The sequence below is a fragment of the Triticum dicoccoides genome, chromosome 6A (genome assembly GCF_002162155.2).
Source record: "Triticum dicoccoides isolate Atlit2015 ecotype Zavitan chromosome 6A, WEW_v2.0, whole genome shotgun sequence".
In the NCBI taxonomy this organism is placed as follows: domain Eukaryota; kingdom Viridiplantae; phylum Streptophyta; class Magnoliopsida; order Poales; family Poaceae; genus Triticum; species Triticum dicoccoides.
The window spans coordinates 22474170-22491587 of NC_041390.1; the positions used below are offsets into that span (position 1 = coordinate 22474170).

At 50.3% G+C, this 17418-nt stretch overlaps 2 pseudogenes; both read left to right on the top strand.

Annotated features, from left to right (window-relative positions):
* Positions 1-1363: 1363 nt before the first annotated feature.
* LOC119318873 lies at positions 1364-2889 on the top strand (annotated as a pseudogene).
* A 10698-nt stretch (positions 2890-13587) lies between these two features.
* Positions 13588-14433, top strand: LOC119315527 (annotated as a pseudogene).
* The last annotated feature ends 2985 nt before the right edge of the window (positions 14434-17418 follow it).

Sequence of the window (17418 nt, forward strand, 5' to 3'; positions counted from 1 at the left end):
CCCCTCAAAGCTCCCCAATGTGGCGCGGACGAAGAAGGGCAAGGCATCGGCGAAGAAGAACAAGGCGGCAGACGGCTCCGGCACCTCGAAGGCGAGGAGGAAGAAGCTTGCAAGGCGTGTGACGGGCGCGGCGGCTATCGAAGCGCCGACGAGCTCACTCGTTGAGCCGGCGGCCGACGCGCACAACATGTTCGACGAAATGCCCCCAAGGTAAAAAAAATTCAACGTTTCTTTTCTTGTTATTTTTTGAATGCATTCATATAGATAGCTTATTCGCATTGTTCAAAAAACTTTGTAGTCTCAACGATGATGCATACATGTCAACTGTGGGTGTTGGCTTCAACAATTCGCATTGGTCTCAAACCAATGACATGCATTTCGAAGACCATGAGTTTGAGGTGGACGAGGAGGGTGAGAGGATTGTCGATGCGCCGAAAGGAAGAGCGGGCAATTACACCAACGCCGAGGACATCTTACTATGCAATACTTGGTTGCAAGTGTCGAGGGATCCATCCGTTGGAGGTGATCAAAGTAGAGATGCTTATTGGGGACGGATGAAAGAACACAATGTTCACAACGTGAGTGGAATTGACCGCTCCGAGAGATCACTTTGGCCATGGGCAGAATGTCTTTCGATGTGCCTCCTCACACACATTCCCATGAAGGTGCCGTTGAAGATCTTGCCAACACCGTCGGAGCTTCACGTGATGCGGTGCGCGATGAGGAGAGGGAGGAAGAATCATCTTTGGAGGAGGCAGAATCGTCTTCCGAAGATGAGGACAAAGACGAGGAGGAGGATTGATGTGTCTTTCGTTTGTGTCTTGAACTTGGTTTGCATTTTGAACTTGGTTGGATAAACTTGTGGGCATGAACTTTTATTTATCAATTTGTTTGTGTGAAAATTTATATGTCATGTTCATTACATTTTGAATGTTTTCAAATTCATTTTGTGTCCAAAATGCCATATATGCAATGCCCCGGCGAGTCACGCGCGCTGCTGGAGCGGCGCACGTTGCATTTTAGCGCGGCTGCTGGAGCCAGCGCTGGCGGCCGCGCAAAACCAGATGAACGGCGCGCCGCAAACTAGTTTCTAGCGCGCGGCGCGTAGCGTGGCTGTTGGAGATGGTCTGAGCTTAGGGTTCTTTGGTTGCTACTATTTTTCTTTTTTGCTACTTGTCTAGGGAAGGAAGAAAACAGTTATCTCTTTTGAAGGGAAGCAAAAAAAAAAGTGCAGGTTGAAACATGAGGCTAGGGCCTACATGAGGTGCAGCGCAGCGTGACAGCATCTCGTGTCGGCATCGATATCACAGCACGCACTGTTTCTGCTAAGGAGATTACAGTTTGGTAGCACAAAAAAACAAAAAATGGAGTTGGACGATAGCATGCAGCATGTGCGTGCGTGTGGTTGGAAGCGAAATCTGCTCTGCTTTTGGCGCGTGATGGAAAGTTGGAGCTAACCACCTAACCAAAACCAAGCCATGGATTCTTCTCATCTCTCATCTACTATAAGTAAACCATCCATGAACTGCATCGATTCTCGTCGCAACTAATCCGATCACCAAGTGATAGCATACCTCCGGAGGAGGAGGAGGAAGAAGAATCAAACTGCGATGGCGCGGGTGGAGGCGCTGAGCATGAGCGGCGCGACGGCGATCCCGGCGGAGTACGTGCGGCCGCAGGAGGAGCGCCAGGGCCTGGGCGACGCCTACGCCGAGGCGGCGGCCTGCTGGTCCGCGGCGGGCTCCCCTCGAATCCCCATCGTCGACGTGGCCGCCTTCGACGCCGCGGACCCGGCCTCCCCAGCGAGCCTTGCCGTCGTTGACGCCGTGCGCGCCGCCGCGGAGGACTGGGGCGTCATGCACCTGGCCGGCCACGGCATCCCGGAGGACCTCATCGATGCACTGCGCGGCGCCGGCACGGGGTTCTTCCGCATGCCGATCGAGGACAAGGAGGCCTACGCCAACGACCCGGCGGCGGGGAGGTTGGAGGGGTACGGCAGCCGGCTCGCCGGATCCGCCGGCGAGGACGGGAAGAGGGAGTGGGAGGACTACCTGTTGCACATGCTCCACCCCGACGCCCGCGCCGACCACGCGCTCTGGCCGGCGCACCCGCCCGAGTACGTGCCCGTCACCAAGAGCTTCGGGGAGCACGTGAGCGCGCTCTCGTCCCGGCTCCTCGCCATCCTCTCCCTCGGGCTCGGCGTCCAGGCCGGCACCCTCGAGCGCCGCCTCCGCCTCACCTCCGGCGAGGCCCAGGTGGAGGACGACCTGCTGCTGAAGCTCAAGATCAACTACTACCCGCGGTGCCCGCAGCCGGAGCTGGCCGTGGGCGTGGAGGCGCACACCGACGTCTCCGCGCTCTCCTTCATCCTCACCAACGGCGTGCCGGGCCTGCAGGTCCTCCGTCCCGGCGACGGCCAGACCTGGGTCACCGCGCGTGACGAGCCGGGCACGCTCGTGGTCCACGTCGGCGACGCGCTGGAGATCCTCAGCAACGGGCGCTACACCAGCGTGCTCCACCGCGTGCTCGTCAACCGGCAGGCCGTGCGAGTCTCCTGGGTCGTCTTCGCCCAGCCGCCGCCCGACTCCGTGCTGCTGCGCCCGCTGCCGGAGCTCGTCCAAGGGGATGGCGCCGAGACGCCGCGCTTCAAGCCGCGCACCTTCAGGCAGCAGCTCGAGCGCAAGGTCCTCAAGAAGACGAATGATCAACAAGAGGACGAGGTTAAGAAGCAGCCGGTCGCCGCCGGTCGTCGGCGAGGAGGAGCACAAGGTCGTGAAGAAGGAGCAGAGTGAACCAGAAGAGGAGGCCAAGATTGGAGAGGCGCCGGTGACAGCTAACCTAGTAGTAGAAGTTAATTAACTAAATAATGAATTGATCCAGTTTCTCTCAGAATTGCCATTTCATTTTTTTTACAATTCCTAGCTAAATAATGTTTTTTTTGAGCATTAGTACAGACACAAGCGCTCATAAACACGCGCATACACTCATCCCTATGAACGCACACACGCACACCCTACCCCTATGAGCACCTCCGAGAGACTGAGCCGGCATATCATCTTGAGATTTACGAAGTCACCATAGGCGCCTCGTCGTCGACGGGAACGTCTCCTCCCACTGAAAGTGCATCGCAGGAAATCCTGAAATAAATCCAGAAATAATGCGAGCACCAAGATTTGAACCCTGGTGGGTTGGGGATACCACTGTCCACTTAACCATCTCAACCACAGGTTGGTTTGCTAGCTAAATAATGTTTAATTCGCTATGAGTCGTAAAAAAAATTGGAGTGATAATTGTGGAAAAATTGCCAAAAAAACTGGTCGTATATGGAACGCAAAGCAAAGCCAAACCACAATACACAGCTTCTTCGCCAAAACATAAATACAAATCATTTCGGCAATGCAAAAACCCAAAGGTGGCATCATCAGCCAGCCAACACAGTCCTGTCTTCATCGGAAACCACCCTTTGCCTTCGACACATCATCATCTTCTTCGCTGCCTTCGGGTTGGCCTGCACCAAACCCACACACGTGTTGATTTTTGTTTGGTGCATCTCGGCTTCCCACGGATCCATCTCTCTTTTGAGCACATCTCGGCTTCCCACAAATAACAAGTTTCATATTTTTTTAAATAACAAGTTCCGCCGCCCGTTGCCACAGGCTCACACTCGTGAGCGTCCGGCGCCGGCGGGAAGAAGTGGCCCTGCCGCCACCGGATCCGGGCGGACTTCTCCCGGCGGAGTCCACCAGTGACGTCGAGGGGACAGGAGGGGCGCGTGGTGGCTAGGAGGCAGACGCGAGGGCTGGTTAGTTTTTGCAGACAGTTTTACACGAGACAAGTACTCCCTCTGTTCGGTGAAAAGTGTACATTTGACTTTAAAATTTATTCACAAAAGAATGTATTTCTATCCTCTCAATGCACGTAAAGTAGGAAAAAAATGATTCTCCTCATCACACGGTAATCAAGACCAATAACAATTACATATGGTTTCCTTAATTTCTACACGAACTTAGCTCCTTAGAGATTGGATAATTAAAAAGAAAAGAGATGGTGGCTTGTACATTTTCAATGCATTTTTACCGCTCTCCATAATTTATTGTAAAATTTCTATATGTACTCAATGTGAGTACACTTTCCACCGAACAGAAGAAGTAAAGATTGTAAGTATTGTAAGTTTGTAAGGAACCACATGCCAGTGACACAAGTAGGCTACTACTAGTAGCGGCCATGCATGCTACTGTACGTTCCTAAAAAATAGTAGTACTGTTGCACGCTTAGAAAGTGCATCTGGTAATTAATGCATGCACGACGGGCGAAATGCACAAAGAACAAAGAAAAAAGAAAAGACCATGAGAGGAGTTGCGGCCTCTCTTGCTCACGTAAGGCTGCTGCCAATGCATGGATGCTTAGATGAGGTGCTAAGCACATTAAATAGCTTAGCAACTATACTTCTCAATGCATAGGTGCTTAGCTTATGGTTGCTAAGCTTGCTTTATTTAATAATTTAGCAACTAAAGCTCTTCATGTATTGGTGGGCTTCCTTTTTTAAAATGTTTTGTCTAGGTTCACGCGCTTAGCATTTGTTCTTCCTGGGGTCATCACACTCATATCTCTCCTCTTAAATAACTTGCCATATCAGATTTTTTGCCTACATGGAAGGCTTAGCACCTGTATAAGGTGGAGCATTGGGAGGGGCCTAAGGGATGCAGACCGCGGACCTAGGGGAAAACTGCCCAAGATTTAGGAAGCGCCGTCTAGGAAGTGGCCCGAGACGTGGCAACCAGCCTAAATTGTCGATTGAGAGCATCTCCAACAGGCGCCCAAAAAGAGCTCCGCGCACTAAAATTTTGTTTTTTTGGCGCCGCACAGCTCCAGCAGATGCTGTAGCGTTAAAAGTTTTTGGGCGCGCGCTGAAAAACGCTATCGTGCGCAGCATATTTTGGGCTCCGGATTCGCGCGCTTCACAATTTACACTGTGTGCTTTTTGTACGCGCGTTTTTGAGCATCTGCAAAAGCGACATTGGTCCCGGCGCACTAAAAATGCTAAAGTGGCGCGCTATAACAATGTGAATTCTGGCCTAGAGGTGCAGATCGTTGTGAGCACCGCCAGCACAGCAGCGAGGAGTTGTTACAGTGTTTGAACCAGACATTTTTAATATAGTGTTTTTTTTCGAAAAGGGGCTCCCCGGCCTCTGCATCAGAGTGATGCATACGGCCTTCTTATTAACCAAATAAAGCAGTGCCAACATGGTCCCAAGGTCTCGAAAAGTAAAAATAAAGCAGAGAAAGCTCACACAGAGCCATACAAGGCTAGAAACACAACCTAGCCACAAAAAGACGCCACAACCGGCTGGCTAAAAATAGATAGATAGGTAAACTAACTGCCTATCCTATTACATGACCGCCATCCAAATCGGTTGAAGATATCCCGAGCTATCATCTCCCAGCGGAAAGATCCAGTAACCAAATGCTCCCTGGCCTCCATCGGAGTGAGTAGCGACCACGAACGGATCAGTGCCGTGGTTCGGAATATAACCTGCAAAAAATGGATACGTGATATTCTGTTAAAAACCAAATCATTTCTGCAAGTCCAGATAGTCCACAGCAACGCGCAAACTCCAACCCGAATGTGTCTCGCTAAGTTAGGATCAATCCCATTGAGCCATGTCCCAAATAATGCGTTAACAGAATTCGGTGGATTGATATTAAAAGCAATGTGGACCGTCCGCCAAAGGACTTTGGCCAACGGGCAATCAAAAAAGAGGTGTCTGATTGTCTCATCCCGATCACAGAAACTACACCTAGTAGGTCCTGTCCAATTACGCTTTATCAACTTGTCCTTGGTTAAAATAACTTGTTTATGAACAAACCACATAAACACTTTTATTTTGAAAGGAAGTTTGACAGCCCAAACATGCTTGGATGTAGGAATGGAGTACGAATTAATAACATCAATATACATTGATTTGACTGTGAATACTCCAGACTTAGTCAGTTTCCAGCGTAATTCATCGGGTTGTTGAGAAAGCTGAACCTCCATCAGTCTCCTAACTAGACGGAGCCATTCTTCCCAACGATTGTCCGCTAGCGACCGTCGAAACTGAATATTAAGGGGGATAGATTGAAATACCGAGGCGACGAACACCTCACGTCGTCGGACAATACGGTACAAAGACGGATACTGGATGGCCAAGGGTGTATCGCCGAGCCAAGTATCCTCCCAGAAACATGTACTAGCGCCGTTTCCAACAACAAACTTCATCCTATTAAACAAAGCTTGTTTGACTTTCATCAGTCCTTTCCAGAAAGGTGAATCAGTCGGCCTGACTGTAACCTGGGATAAAGTTTTTGTCTGGAGGTACTTGCTGCGAAGGATTTGAGCCCACATAGCATCATTCTCCGATGAGAGCTTCCACAACCACTTGCTAAGAAGGCATCTGTTCTTAACTTCTAGATTCTCAATACCAAGACCCCCTTGGTCTTTCGGTCTACAGATAATATCCCATTTAGCAAGCCAGTATTTTCTTTTAAGCTCATCACCCTGCCAAAAGAAACGTGATCGATAGAAGTCCAGTCTTTTCCTAACACCAACTGGGACCTCAAAGAATGATAGAAGAAACATAGGCATATTCATGAGCACCGGATTTATCAAGATTAATCGGCCTCCGTATGACATGAGCTTACCCTTCCAGCAACTCAGTTTCTTCTCAAATCGGTCCTCTATGCACTTCCATTCTCTGTTTGTCAGCCTGCGATGGTGTATTGGAATACCTAGGTAAGAGAAGGGTAACTCTCCCAACTTGCACCCAAACAATTGCCTATAGGCCTCCTGTTCTTCTTTGGCTCTACCAAAACAGAATAGCTCGCTCTTATGAAAGTTAATCTTTAACCCGGTCAATTGTTCAAATAGGCATAACACAAGCTTCGTATTTCTCGCCTTGGCCAAGTCATGCTCCATAAAGATAATTTTATCATCGGCGTACTAAAGGATGGATACACCTCCATCAACAAGATGAGGTACCAATCCACCTACTTGACCATTTTCCTTAGCCCTTCCTATCAAAATTGCTAACATATCCACCACAATGTTAAACAGGATAGGGGACATCAGATCTCCTTGTCTTAGGCCTTTATGTGTCAGGAAGTAATGACCTATATCATCATTAACTTTAATTCCCACACTACCTTTTTGCGTAAATGATTCAACCTGTCGGCTCCAGGCTTCATCAAATCCTTTCATACGCAATGACTGTTGGAGGAATTGCCATTTGACCTTATCGTCGGCTTTCTCGAAGTCCATCTTAAAAATTACTCCATCTAATTTTTTGGAATGGATTTCATGGAGCGTTTCATGCAGGACTACCACCCTTTCAAGGATATTTCTGTCCGGCATGAAAGCAGTTTGGGATTGTTGCACCACAGAATGCGCAATCTGTGTGAGCCTATTAGTCCCGACTTTGGTGAAGATTTTGAAACTAACATTGAGGAGGCAGATCGACCTGAACTGCTCAATTCTCACAGCATCCGTTTTCTTAGGAAGCAGTGTGATAGTTCCAAAATTCAAGTGAAATAAGTGAAGCTGTCCAGAGAACAGATCGTGGAACATAGGTAATAAATCCCCCTTAATAATGTGCCAGCACTTTTTATAGAACTCGACCGGGAATCCATCCGGTCCGGGCGCCTTATTATTTTTCATCTGTGCAATAGCATCAAACACCTCCTTCTCTGAGAACGGGGCAACCAGAATATCATTGTCGGCAGCCGATAGTTGAGGCACATCCTCAGTCCTGGACTCATCAAGGGACACCCAATTATCCTCCGGAGGTCCAAATAACTACCTATAGTACTCGGTAATATATGTTTTTAGGTTATCCTGTCCTAAAATCGTGCCATCATCTTGTTCAAGTTGGAATATTCGCTTCTTTCTGTGTTTACCATTAGCAATCAAATGAAAGAATTGAGTATTAGCGTCCCCTTGGACCACTTTGCGGACTTTAACACGCAATGCCCACTTCAATTCTTCTTCGCGGAGCAGTTCTTTCAACCTCTTCTCCGCTTCAGTTTTAACCTGGAGCTCAGCTGGCATCAAAATCGTGGATTCGGCCTTTATGTCAAGGGCCTGTATAAGAGAAAGGAGTCTATACTTTTCAATCTTATACACACCACTGAGGTGTTTAGCCCAACCCCGTAAGAAACTTCTCAAATGCCTAATCTTATTCTGCCAACGCTCGACCGCAGTCGTACCTCCTGCTCCTCTAGCCCATTCCCTGGCAATCAGGTCCAAGAACCCCTCACGTTCGAACCATGACATCTCGAAAGAGAAGGTGTTCTTGTTACCCACATGGTTCGGCTCCCCTGAGTCCAAAAACAAGGGTGTGTGATTGGATATTCCCCGCGAGAGAGCTTGCACCGTAACCAGAGGGAACTTTTGTTCCCACTCCATGCTCGCGAGAACTCGATCAAGTTTTTCGTAGGTTGGGTTTGGCAGAGCATTAGCCCAGGTAAAATTTCTAACAGAAAGCTCTATCCCCCTCAGATCCAGGCTTTCAATAATGGTATTGAACATAAACGACCATCTGCCATCAAATTTATCATTATTCTTCTCCTCTCTCCTCCTAATGATATTGAAATCACCCCCAACTAAAATTGGGAGCTGTTCTGACCCACAAATTCGAACAAGGTCCGCCAGAAACTCCGGTTTAAGCTCGGGCTGTGCGGCACCATAAACCGCCACCAAAGCCCAGTTGAAACCATCTACTTTAGACCTGACTCGAAACTTAACCGCGAAGTCGCCCATTACTACACTTCGGACTTCAAGCGAATCGCATCTCACACCTAGCAACATACCACCCGATCTTCCTCGCGGAGGGAGGCAATGCCAATCGAAATCAATACCACCCGCAAGAGAGGACAGAAACTGGGGTGCAAAGTTTTCTCTACCAGTCTCCGATAGAGCAATGAAATCTAAACGCTGCTCTAAAGATGCCTCAGCAAGAAACCTTCTTTTAGCCAAGTCCTTTAGACCTCTACTATTCCAAAACATTCCTTTCATATTTCGTCGTGGAATTTTTTAGTAGTTCGAATCCAAGCACTCCTACGAACTGCAGAATCAGGATAGATCTTCCGTTTCCACTTGCGCTTTGGCTTACTAGGCTCTGACGCCCGGTCCTCATAACCGGGTTGAACGAAACTGCCCTCGGCAGTCTCTAGGGGCACATCATCGTCCTCAGACTCAGGATTGGGGGGTGCTAGATCCGCACACAAAGTATCGAGCACTCTAACCCCTAACGCATCAATCCCATCATCATTCATCGGTTTAACCGCTGCAAGATTACGAATAGTCTCTAAGGCACGCTCCGCCTCCAAATCTAACAGATCATTCACCAAATTGGAAACCTCACTATCAGTAGCACCTGGTGAAACTCCTAATTGGTTTGCATTATTTATAATCTCCTCATTAGAAAAATGCAATAAAGAATTAGATATGTTGACGGACATACCAGAAGAGATCGCAGCCTCCTCAAGCTTGGCCGCCCTCATAGCGCACCGCTGCTGCATATCATCAACCTCCGGGAGCTCGTGGATACGAGCACTCATCCGTATCCCCGTGGAGATGGGGTCTGGGATCCCGCCAAAAGCAACGACCTCCTCCCTAGTAACGCCTCACGCTGAGTCCCTCAAAGGGTCAACCGAGGTTACCGGAGGAAGCGGCTGTGGGCTCCCAAGCCCTTCAGTCAAATGCCCCACGCTGGGGTCCAGATCCACGGGTACGACAGGAGAGGGGATGGCGGGGGCCGCCTGCCCCCTGCCTCCTCCCACCTCACCCGCCGGCGCCGAGTGGATCTACGTCGGCGTCGGAGTCACGGTCCTCCTGACCGTCGAAGATGAATGAGGAGCCAAGGCACCCTGCCCCAGCCCCCCTCCCTAGCGCTGCTGCTGATGCGGTTATCGCCTCCACAACCGGAGTAGCAAGAGCCGAAGCCTCCTGCCTTGGCCTCACTCCACCAGCGTTGACCGACCCCAGCGTGACCGATGTCACCGGCATCGGGCTATGGAGAGGAGAAGTCAAGGCCTCCTGGCCCGAACCCCCTCCCCCCAGCATCAACTCCGACGGAGCCATCTGCGCCGGAGCCTCGACCAAAGGAGGAGGAAGGGAAAGAGAAGCAATCTCCGGCACTCCCACCCTAACTCCATCCACAGTCCTCGCCAATGAGGCCCTCTCCAAGCGTCCAATCACAGATCCGCCAGCCCCCTCAAACTCCAACAGAGGAAGCGTGTGCTCAAACATATCATCAGATTCTACCCAGTCACTCCAGAGTCTGCGAAGCGCTAATGCTGGCTCAAAGGACCCAAACCGCAACGAGGTCATAGGCACCGGTGGCGATGCTGCCTGCTCAACCCCGGTCCCGTTCCCGGGTGAAGCCGCATCTGGGCGAGATCTGAAAGACCCCTCACGTGTCGACTCCTCAGGTGGTGCCCCATTGGCTCCTGCACTGCCGTCACCCTCATGCATATCAACATCATTCCCATTAACCACACCAGCAAACAGTTCAGTGTCCTCAAACTCGATCTCTAGCGGGAACACCTCTCCCCTATAAGTCTAGTTTACAACATCAGGCACGAACTCAATATTCAGGACACTCACTAAAATCCGGGCCACCCCATGAGCACGGGTAAAAGCCATGTCCACTTTCTCCGTCTTCCCAACCATAATACCCATACTGGCCACAACTCGAGCATCCTGCAAAGGCTTAGATGGAGCCCCTGAAAACCACAACCAAACCTGCGTAAGCGGCTTTCCCTTAGGCTCCACCTTCTTCCACTCATGAAACTCTAGAATGCACTTTGTGCCAGGAACTCTACACAAGCCAAAGCTCAACAATCTCTGCAAATCATCCGCCGTGGGAAAATCAACCTTAAAAACATTATTCTCGAGAAGAACCAGCTCCCAACGAAAGTCCCCTGGAACCAGCTCCTGAAGCCTGCACACAATCTGAGCCTCAGTCACCTCGCCCTGGGTAGCTTTCACAATCCCGGTGGTTAAGCTCAGGGTCTCCTCCGAAATCTCTCTCGCAGCCGGTGACTCAAAGAACATAAGTTCGGCACAATAGACACCATACATAGTCAGCAACGGAGCCTGGTCACGCAATAACGGGCACTCCCCCGAGGCATGTGCTGGCTTGCCACACGACTCACACAGCTCGGCCACGCACTCAGCAATGAAGTGGCCCTTCTCACCACAACGGTAACAGAGCATCTTTTCCTTCTTACGCGCATACTTGGACGCCCGCTCTGCATCAGACCTGTCGGCCACAGTTTCAGTCTCAGGAACCTCAACACTGGCCAAGGCTGTCACCACCTCCATCGCCTGGGTAGGAAGATCAGTGGAGGTAAGGTCGGTCTCCACTACTGACGCGGCATGTTCAACAACTGCCGGAGGCGGAGGCGGTCGGCGAAACCTCCCATGGCCCCCACCCCGACCACCACGACGGCCACGAAAGCCTCCTCTCTGGCGGTGGTCTGGGCCTGATGCTCCCTCGACAAATCCGCCTGGAGGGCCGAGAAACGGCCTCTCAGCAGACCCGCCACTCTGCCAGGCATAGCCACGACCTCCTCTCGTGGAAGAGGAACCACGATGCTGTCCATCACCATACGCATCAAACCCATCATCCCCCCACTGGTCTCGGGGCGGATCATTGGGCTCTCTATTACTAGAAATTTGCATCTTCTGTGCCGGACCCGTCCGGTTCTGAGCCGGATTCGCGACATAGTGGGGCGGAGGTGCGGCACGCGGCTGCCCGCCCGAAGGCGTCGGCCCAGCCCCGAGGGCAGTACCACCACGGCCAGCAGGGGCCACACCAGTCCCGCCCGGCGCTAGCGACCGAGGTCCACCACGACCCGCGGCCTGCGGTGGGACGGGCGCCGCAGCCGGCGCCGGTAGCCTCATCCCGCCCCGGCCTGCAGCTACGGGCATCTGCCCCGATGGCCGTATGCCCGAGTGGCCCAGGCCACGGCCCGGGTTACCCTGTACCGCACCCCTGCCTGCCGGCGGCCTCTGGCCAGGCGGCGCCACGGATCCACGACCGGCACCCGCCGCCGGCGGCTGGACCACCACACCCCGTCCCACTGGACCGGATGACTTGGCTGGCGACGGCGCAGCCCCGCGTCCGGCCATATCCACGAGCGGCGGGATCCTCCTTGCCCGGCGAGCTCCACAGACTGGGAAGCCTCTCGTCCCGTGCTTGCGAACCCTAGAACCAGGCAGCGACAGCGCACGAGAGATAGAACGCTCGCCCTAGTACGTGCATGGGATCATGATGTGGACAGGAGTATGGCCCGGTCCAGTCTGGGCCACATACCCATCTGACTCTGGCCCAACTCCTTGCGGACCCAATTCAGTCCGAACCAGCCCATCACAACGCATCTGCGATCTGGCGTTCGAACTCTCTGTCGCCGCCGCGGCCATCACGGGCGTCGCCGGTGACTGTCGAGCGGCGAGCCGCCTCGCCTTCTTCTTCTTTTTCACAGTAATCCATGACTCCAGCCTGATCATATCGAATAACATAAGGTTCGGAAGACTCACCTTAGGTAGAGGACCCTTCCAGAGTTTGAGCGCCGCCATTTTCCGATGAACAACGCGTCGGACCATCTCATTTTTCTCGCCCGCGTGGAGACCGATACGCGCCGGATCGTCAGGTGGCAGGATCTGATCGATCGTCATGGCCACTTCATCTTCGCTATAGCCTGCATGGAAAAGATCGCAAATGAGATCCGAAGGTGTCGGTGAGGACGGCGACCCTACCGCGGATGCATCCCCATCGTCGTCGGCATCTTCCTCGTCGGACTCAGCGAGAACCCAAAACCACCCTCCGACGCGCCGGCGATCTCCGGCTGCGGACTGCGCCGCCGCGGACTGGCGCACAGTCGCCCGTCCAGTCGCCGTGGTCGCCCTTCCAGTCGCCACGCTCATTGTGCCTCTGTTCATTTTTAATATAGTTAGCTGGAGATGTTTGACTTGTGTAAACTTTGCACAGCTTTTGTATGTATTTTTAGTAGTGAAGTTTTGTTTGTTGTATGATACGACGTAAGCTCCTACATGACATGTCTATTACTAAAGATCATTTATTCATATATTACTTGTTATGTTTAGTTTAAGAAAAAGCAGTATCCATATTCTTTTTTCAGATATGTAAGGAACTTATTGTCCTGGATCTTACCGTAGAAAGACTTTGGGCTATTGCAGATAAACTACTACAGAGTTAGGTATGAATATAAAATAACTATAAAAGGTACACAATTTTTGCAAAATGGAACTATCCAGCCATCAGTTTAAGCCAAAATAATATATCATATTTGAACCAAACCATGCACATTGGAGGCATGCATGCATTAGGGGCGTGTTTGGTTGCCCGCATGGAGCCCAACCAGGCCCGCACGGTGCAACATCTTTTCGGACCTCGGTTGTTTGGCCCCTCGCATATAGGGTTGAGCCCGCATAACACGGTTCTTGAAGCACCCCTGGGCCTGGCCCATTGGGAACGGCCAATCGGCAGTTTCCCGAGAGCCAGGCCCGAGCATACTTCGAGGCGCATGTGGGTGGCTCTCTGGAGACGTGTGTCTCGAGTTAATCCCTCTCTCTCTCTAATCCTCAATCCCCTGAGGGAGCTACTGGTCGGCGTGTGCACGCATTGCCTCCTGGAGCGCCTACTGTTGCTCATTGCCGCCAAGTCCAGCAACGGCGGCGGCCAAGCGCGCCCGCCGGCCGACGGCGCCTGCTGCTGCTCCTCGCCGCCAAGTCCAGTAACAGCGGCGGCCGTGCGTGCCCGCCGGACGACGGCGCCTGCTCCTTCTCCTCACTGCCAAGTCCAGCAACAGCGGCGACCGCGCGCGCCCGCCAGCCGACGGCGCCAGCTACTTGTCGGCACGGCCCTACTGCCGGGCGCTTCGCGGCCGGACCGGCAGCATCTCCAGCTCGCTCCCCAAGGTCGTGCTTGCTCCTTCCTCCAGCGCCTCGACTCCTCCCGCCACCACCACCACCACCCCGACGAGGTCGTCCACGACCATGACGGCGGTGGCGGTTGCGAGGACAAGGACACCAAGGTCGAGGGCGACGCCGCCGCCTCCGTCGCCAGCCTTGATGGTAAGTTGCCACTCGTACGATGTACGGATGCAATAATTGGTTGCGCTTTGGCTCACGGGCGGATCGATCGGTCTGCAGATTCCTTCATATCGATCAAGTTCGAGGGCAACGGCACGGCGAGGTGGGTGGACAGCCAGTAGACATTGCTAAAGTCGGTGTGCGAGGCCACGACGACGACAAAGACGACGACGTTGGTGGTGGAGCAGCGAGCCAGCGGGGCGGTGTGACGTCTCCGAAGCTGGGTGCGGCCAGCTCAAGCTCGTCCATGACCGCGGCGAGCCGGGCGCGGCCACGGCCACGGCAGCGAGTTGGGCGCATCCACGATCGCCAGGATCTGGTGGTAGGCACGATGGGCAGTGGAAGCTCCGGCGCGCTCAAAGTGTTTGACGAAATGTCAAGCCCAACTTGATGGCTGTTAAATTTTGTTGTTGACGCTGGTAATCATATGCATGTATGCAACCAAACGCTGGGTGAAAATTGCATCTCGATGACAAGACCCCAATGCAGGGAACCAATCAACTGGTCATCTACGTTTTTGACCATGTTTTTGCTTACCCAGGCCCTGCTCAGCCTGGCTCGTTTCCCCCCTCTGAGCCAGGCCCGATAGCGAAAGCAACCAAACACGCCCTAGAGGTGGAGGGAGGCGTTGTATGGCGTCGCCGCATACTCCTATCCATTTATCTTTTATGGCCTGAAATTTGATTGCTTCCATACCAAATGGAGATCCAAATCATTTGTTATCAAAACTAGCAACCATCTCAAGGATTACCTTAACCAAGATATGATGTTCAATACTGCATCTTTTACCAAACAAGATCGATCATTTTGAAGGACTAAAATGCTGGCCACAATGACATACTCTGCTCTACGTTTGGCAGCGAAAGGTGGTGACAAGCGGTAGTATGCTCCCACTGATCCCACGGTTGCGGCAGACTCCATGAGCGAAAGATGAATTTGGCAACCGGCTCCTGCTCTGCTTCTGATGAGTTGGGTGCAAGCTATTGAACATGAGATGAACACTTTCTAAATACATGACAAACGTTTTATGTGCATGAATGATATTAGTTTTTCTTTTCCTATATAACCTCCCTTTGTTCTGTAGTGCATGTAGATTTTTGAAAAGTCATACTTTGCAAATTTTGACCTAGTTTATAAAGAAATTATTTATATCTACACTATCAAATATATTAAAAAATCATATAATTATGTGAAAACTATTTATGTATATAATACCAAATATATACGTTGCCAACTATATTTACTCCATTTATAAATTCTGGTTGTTCTTTTATTATTTTTTAAACATGTCAATTGTTTAAAAAAATAGAGAACTCATTTTTTAGATATAAATATGTTAATATATATTTATTTTAAAAAAATCAAACTATTTGCATAAATAAATAAATCGTGAAACCCAAAAACCCTACTCGAATACTCTATTATTTAGCACTTAACTCTACATTAGCTCGGCATAAGAGGTTAAAGATGTCAACACTTAACGTTCACAGTAACCCGTAACTAAGTAGTCGGACCGTCAACCAATGACACTGCAATAAAAGTCAATCAGTATATTCATGTGGACTGACTGCTACCACTCGGTGCCCTAATGGTAATGATAAGTTGTTTTTCCATGTAGAACTGCAGAATGCTGCAATAGGTTGCCGACTCGGATTATTCTCATGGCGGCGGTGGCCGTTCTATAGGTAATGGGTCAAAGTTTAAACCCTTAGGACATTTAATATAAGTTTAATATTTATACTAAAATTTTATATTTATGTAACAAAATGTTTGTATACAATCACAATCATAATTAATACATTAAAATAATAATTAAATCATAGTAATTAATGAGATAACAATGTTTCTAAATATGATTAGTTAAATCATTTATGGTGCTGTTGTAATATCCTTTGTTGAAAGATGTGCATGCATTGTGCTAAATATAAACTGTGTTAAAATTGCATTTTTAAACTTTGTTGCACGACGGATGAAATGCATATATAAAGAATAAAGAAAAAAGAAAAGACCATGAGAGGAGTTGCGGCCTCTCTTGCTCACGTAAGGGATGCAGAACGCGGACCTAGGGGAAAACTGCCCAAGATTTAGGAAGCCCCGCCTAGGAAGTGGCCCGAGACGTCGTAACCAGCCTAAATTGTCGCCTAACAATGTGAATTCTGGCTTAGAGGCGCAAATCGTTGTGAGCACCGCCAGCACAGCAGCGAGGAGCTGTTACAGTGTTTGAACTAGACATTTTTAATATAGTTAGCTGGAGATGTTTAACTTGTGTAAACTCTGCACAGCTTTTGTATGTATTTTTAGTGGTGAAGTTTTGTTTGTTGTATGATACGACGTAAGCTCCTATATGACATGTCTATTAGACTATTACTAAAGATCATTTATTCATATATTCCTTGTTATGTTTAGTTTACGAAAAAACAGTATCCATATTCTGTTTTCAGATATGTAAGGAACTTATTGTCCTTGATCTTACCATAGAAAGACTTTGGGCTATTTCAGATCTTATTCTCGTCTGAAAAGGAAGGAGGAGCACCACGACAACAAGTTCGGCTTCAGGCATTCCAGGATGCACTCTCAGATTGCTCACTAGAAGGATATTGGCTACCATGGTGACAAATTCACGTTCTTTAGAGGAGGATTGAGGGAACGGCTGGACCGGGCTGTTTCGAACGCTGAATGGATGAAACTACACCCATTGTGTGGGCTATCTAACCTTGATATGGGCAAGTCTGATCACCGGCCAATTTGTCTGGATACAGATTACTTGGCAGGGTAGCTGCACCGCGAACTCGAGATGGCCGAAAGTTTGAGGCGCGATGGTTGGCAGAAGAGGATGTAGAGGAGGTTGTGAAAGCAGCTTGGCAGAAAGCAGTAGTTCGGGGTATATGCCCAACAGCTAGCGAGAAACTTGCGGCAGTACACAGAGATCTTCATATGTGGGATCGAAAGGTTTTGAAGGGGCCGCGTAATCGTCTGAAGTCGGCTCAGAAAGAGTTAGAAGAACTAATGCGCGCGCCATATACGTCTGAAATCAGGGCGAAACAACAGGAGCTCACAGTTATTATTGAGAACCTTCTCGCGCAGGAGGAGATTTACTGGGCCCAGCGAGGACGTGTGAATTGGTTGCGCCGGGGCGACCGTAATACGAAGTATTTTAATCATTTTGCTTCAGCTCGTAGGCGTCGCAACTTAATTAAGAAGTTGAAAGATAATAATAATGGATGGGTGGAGGGCAATGATAACCTCAGACCCCTCATTTTTGA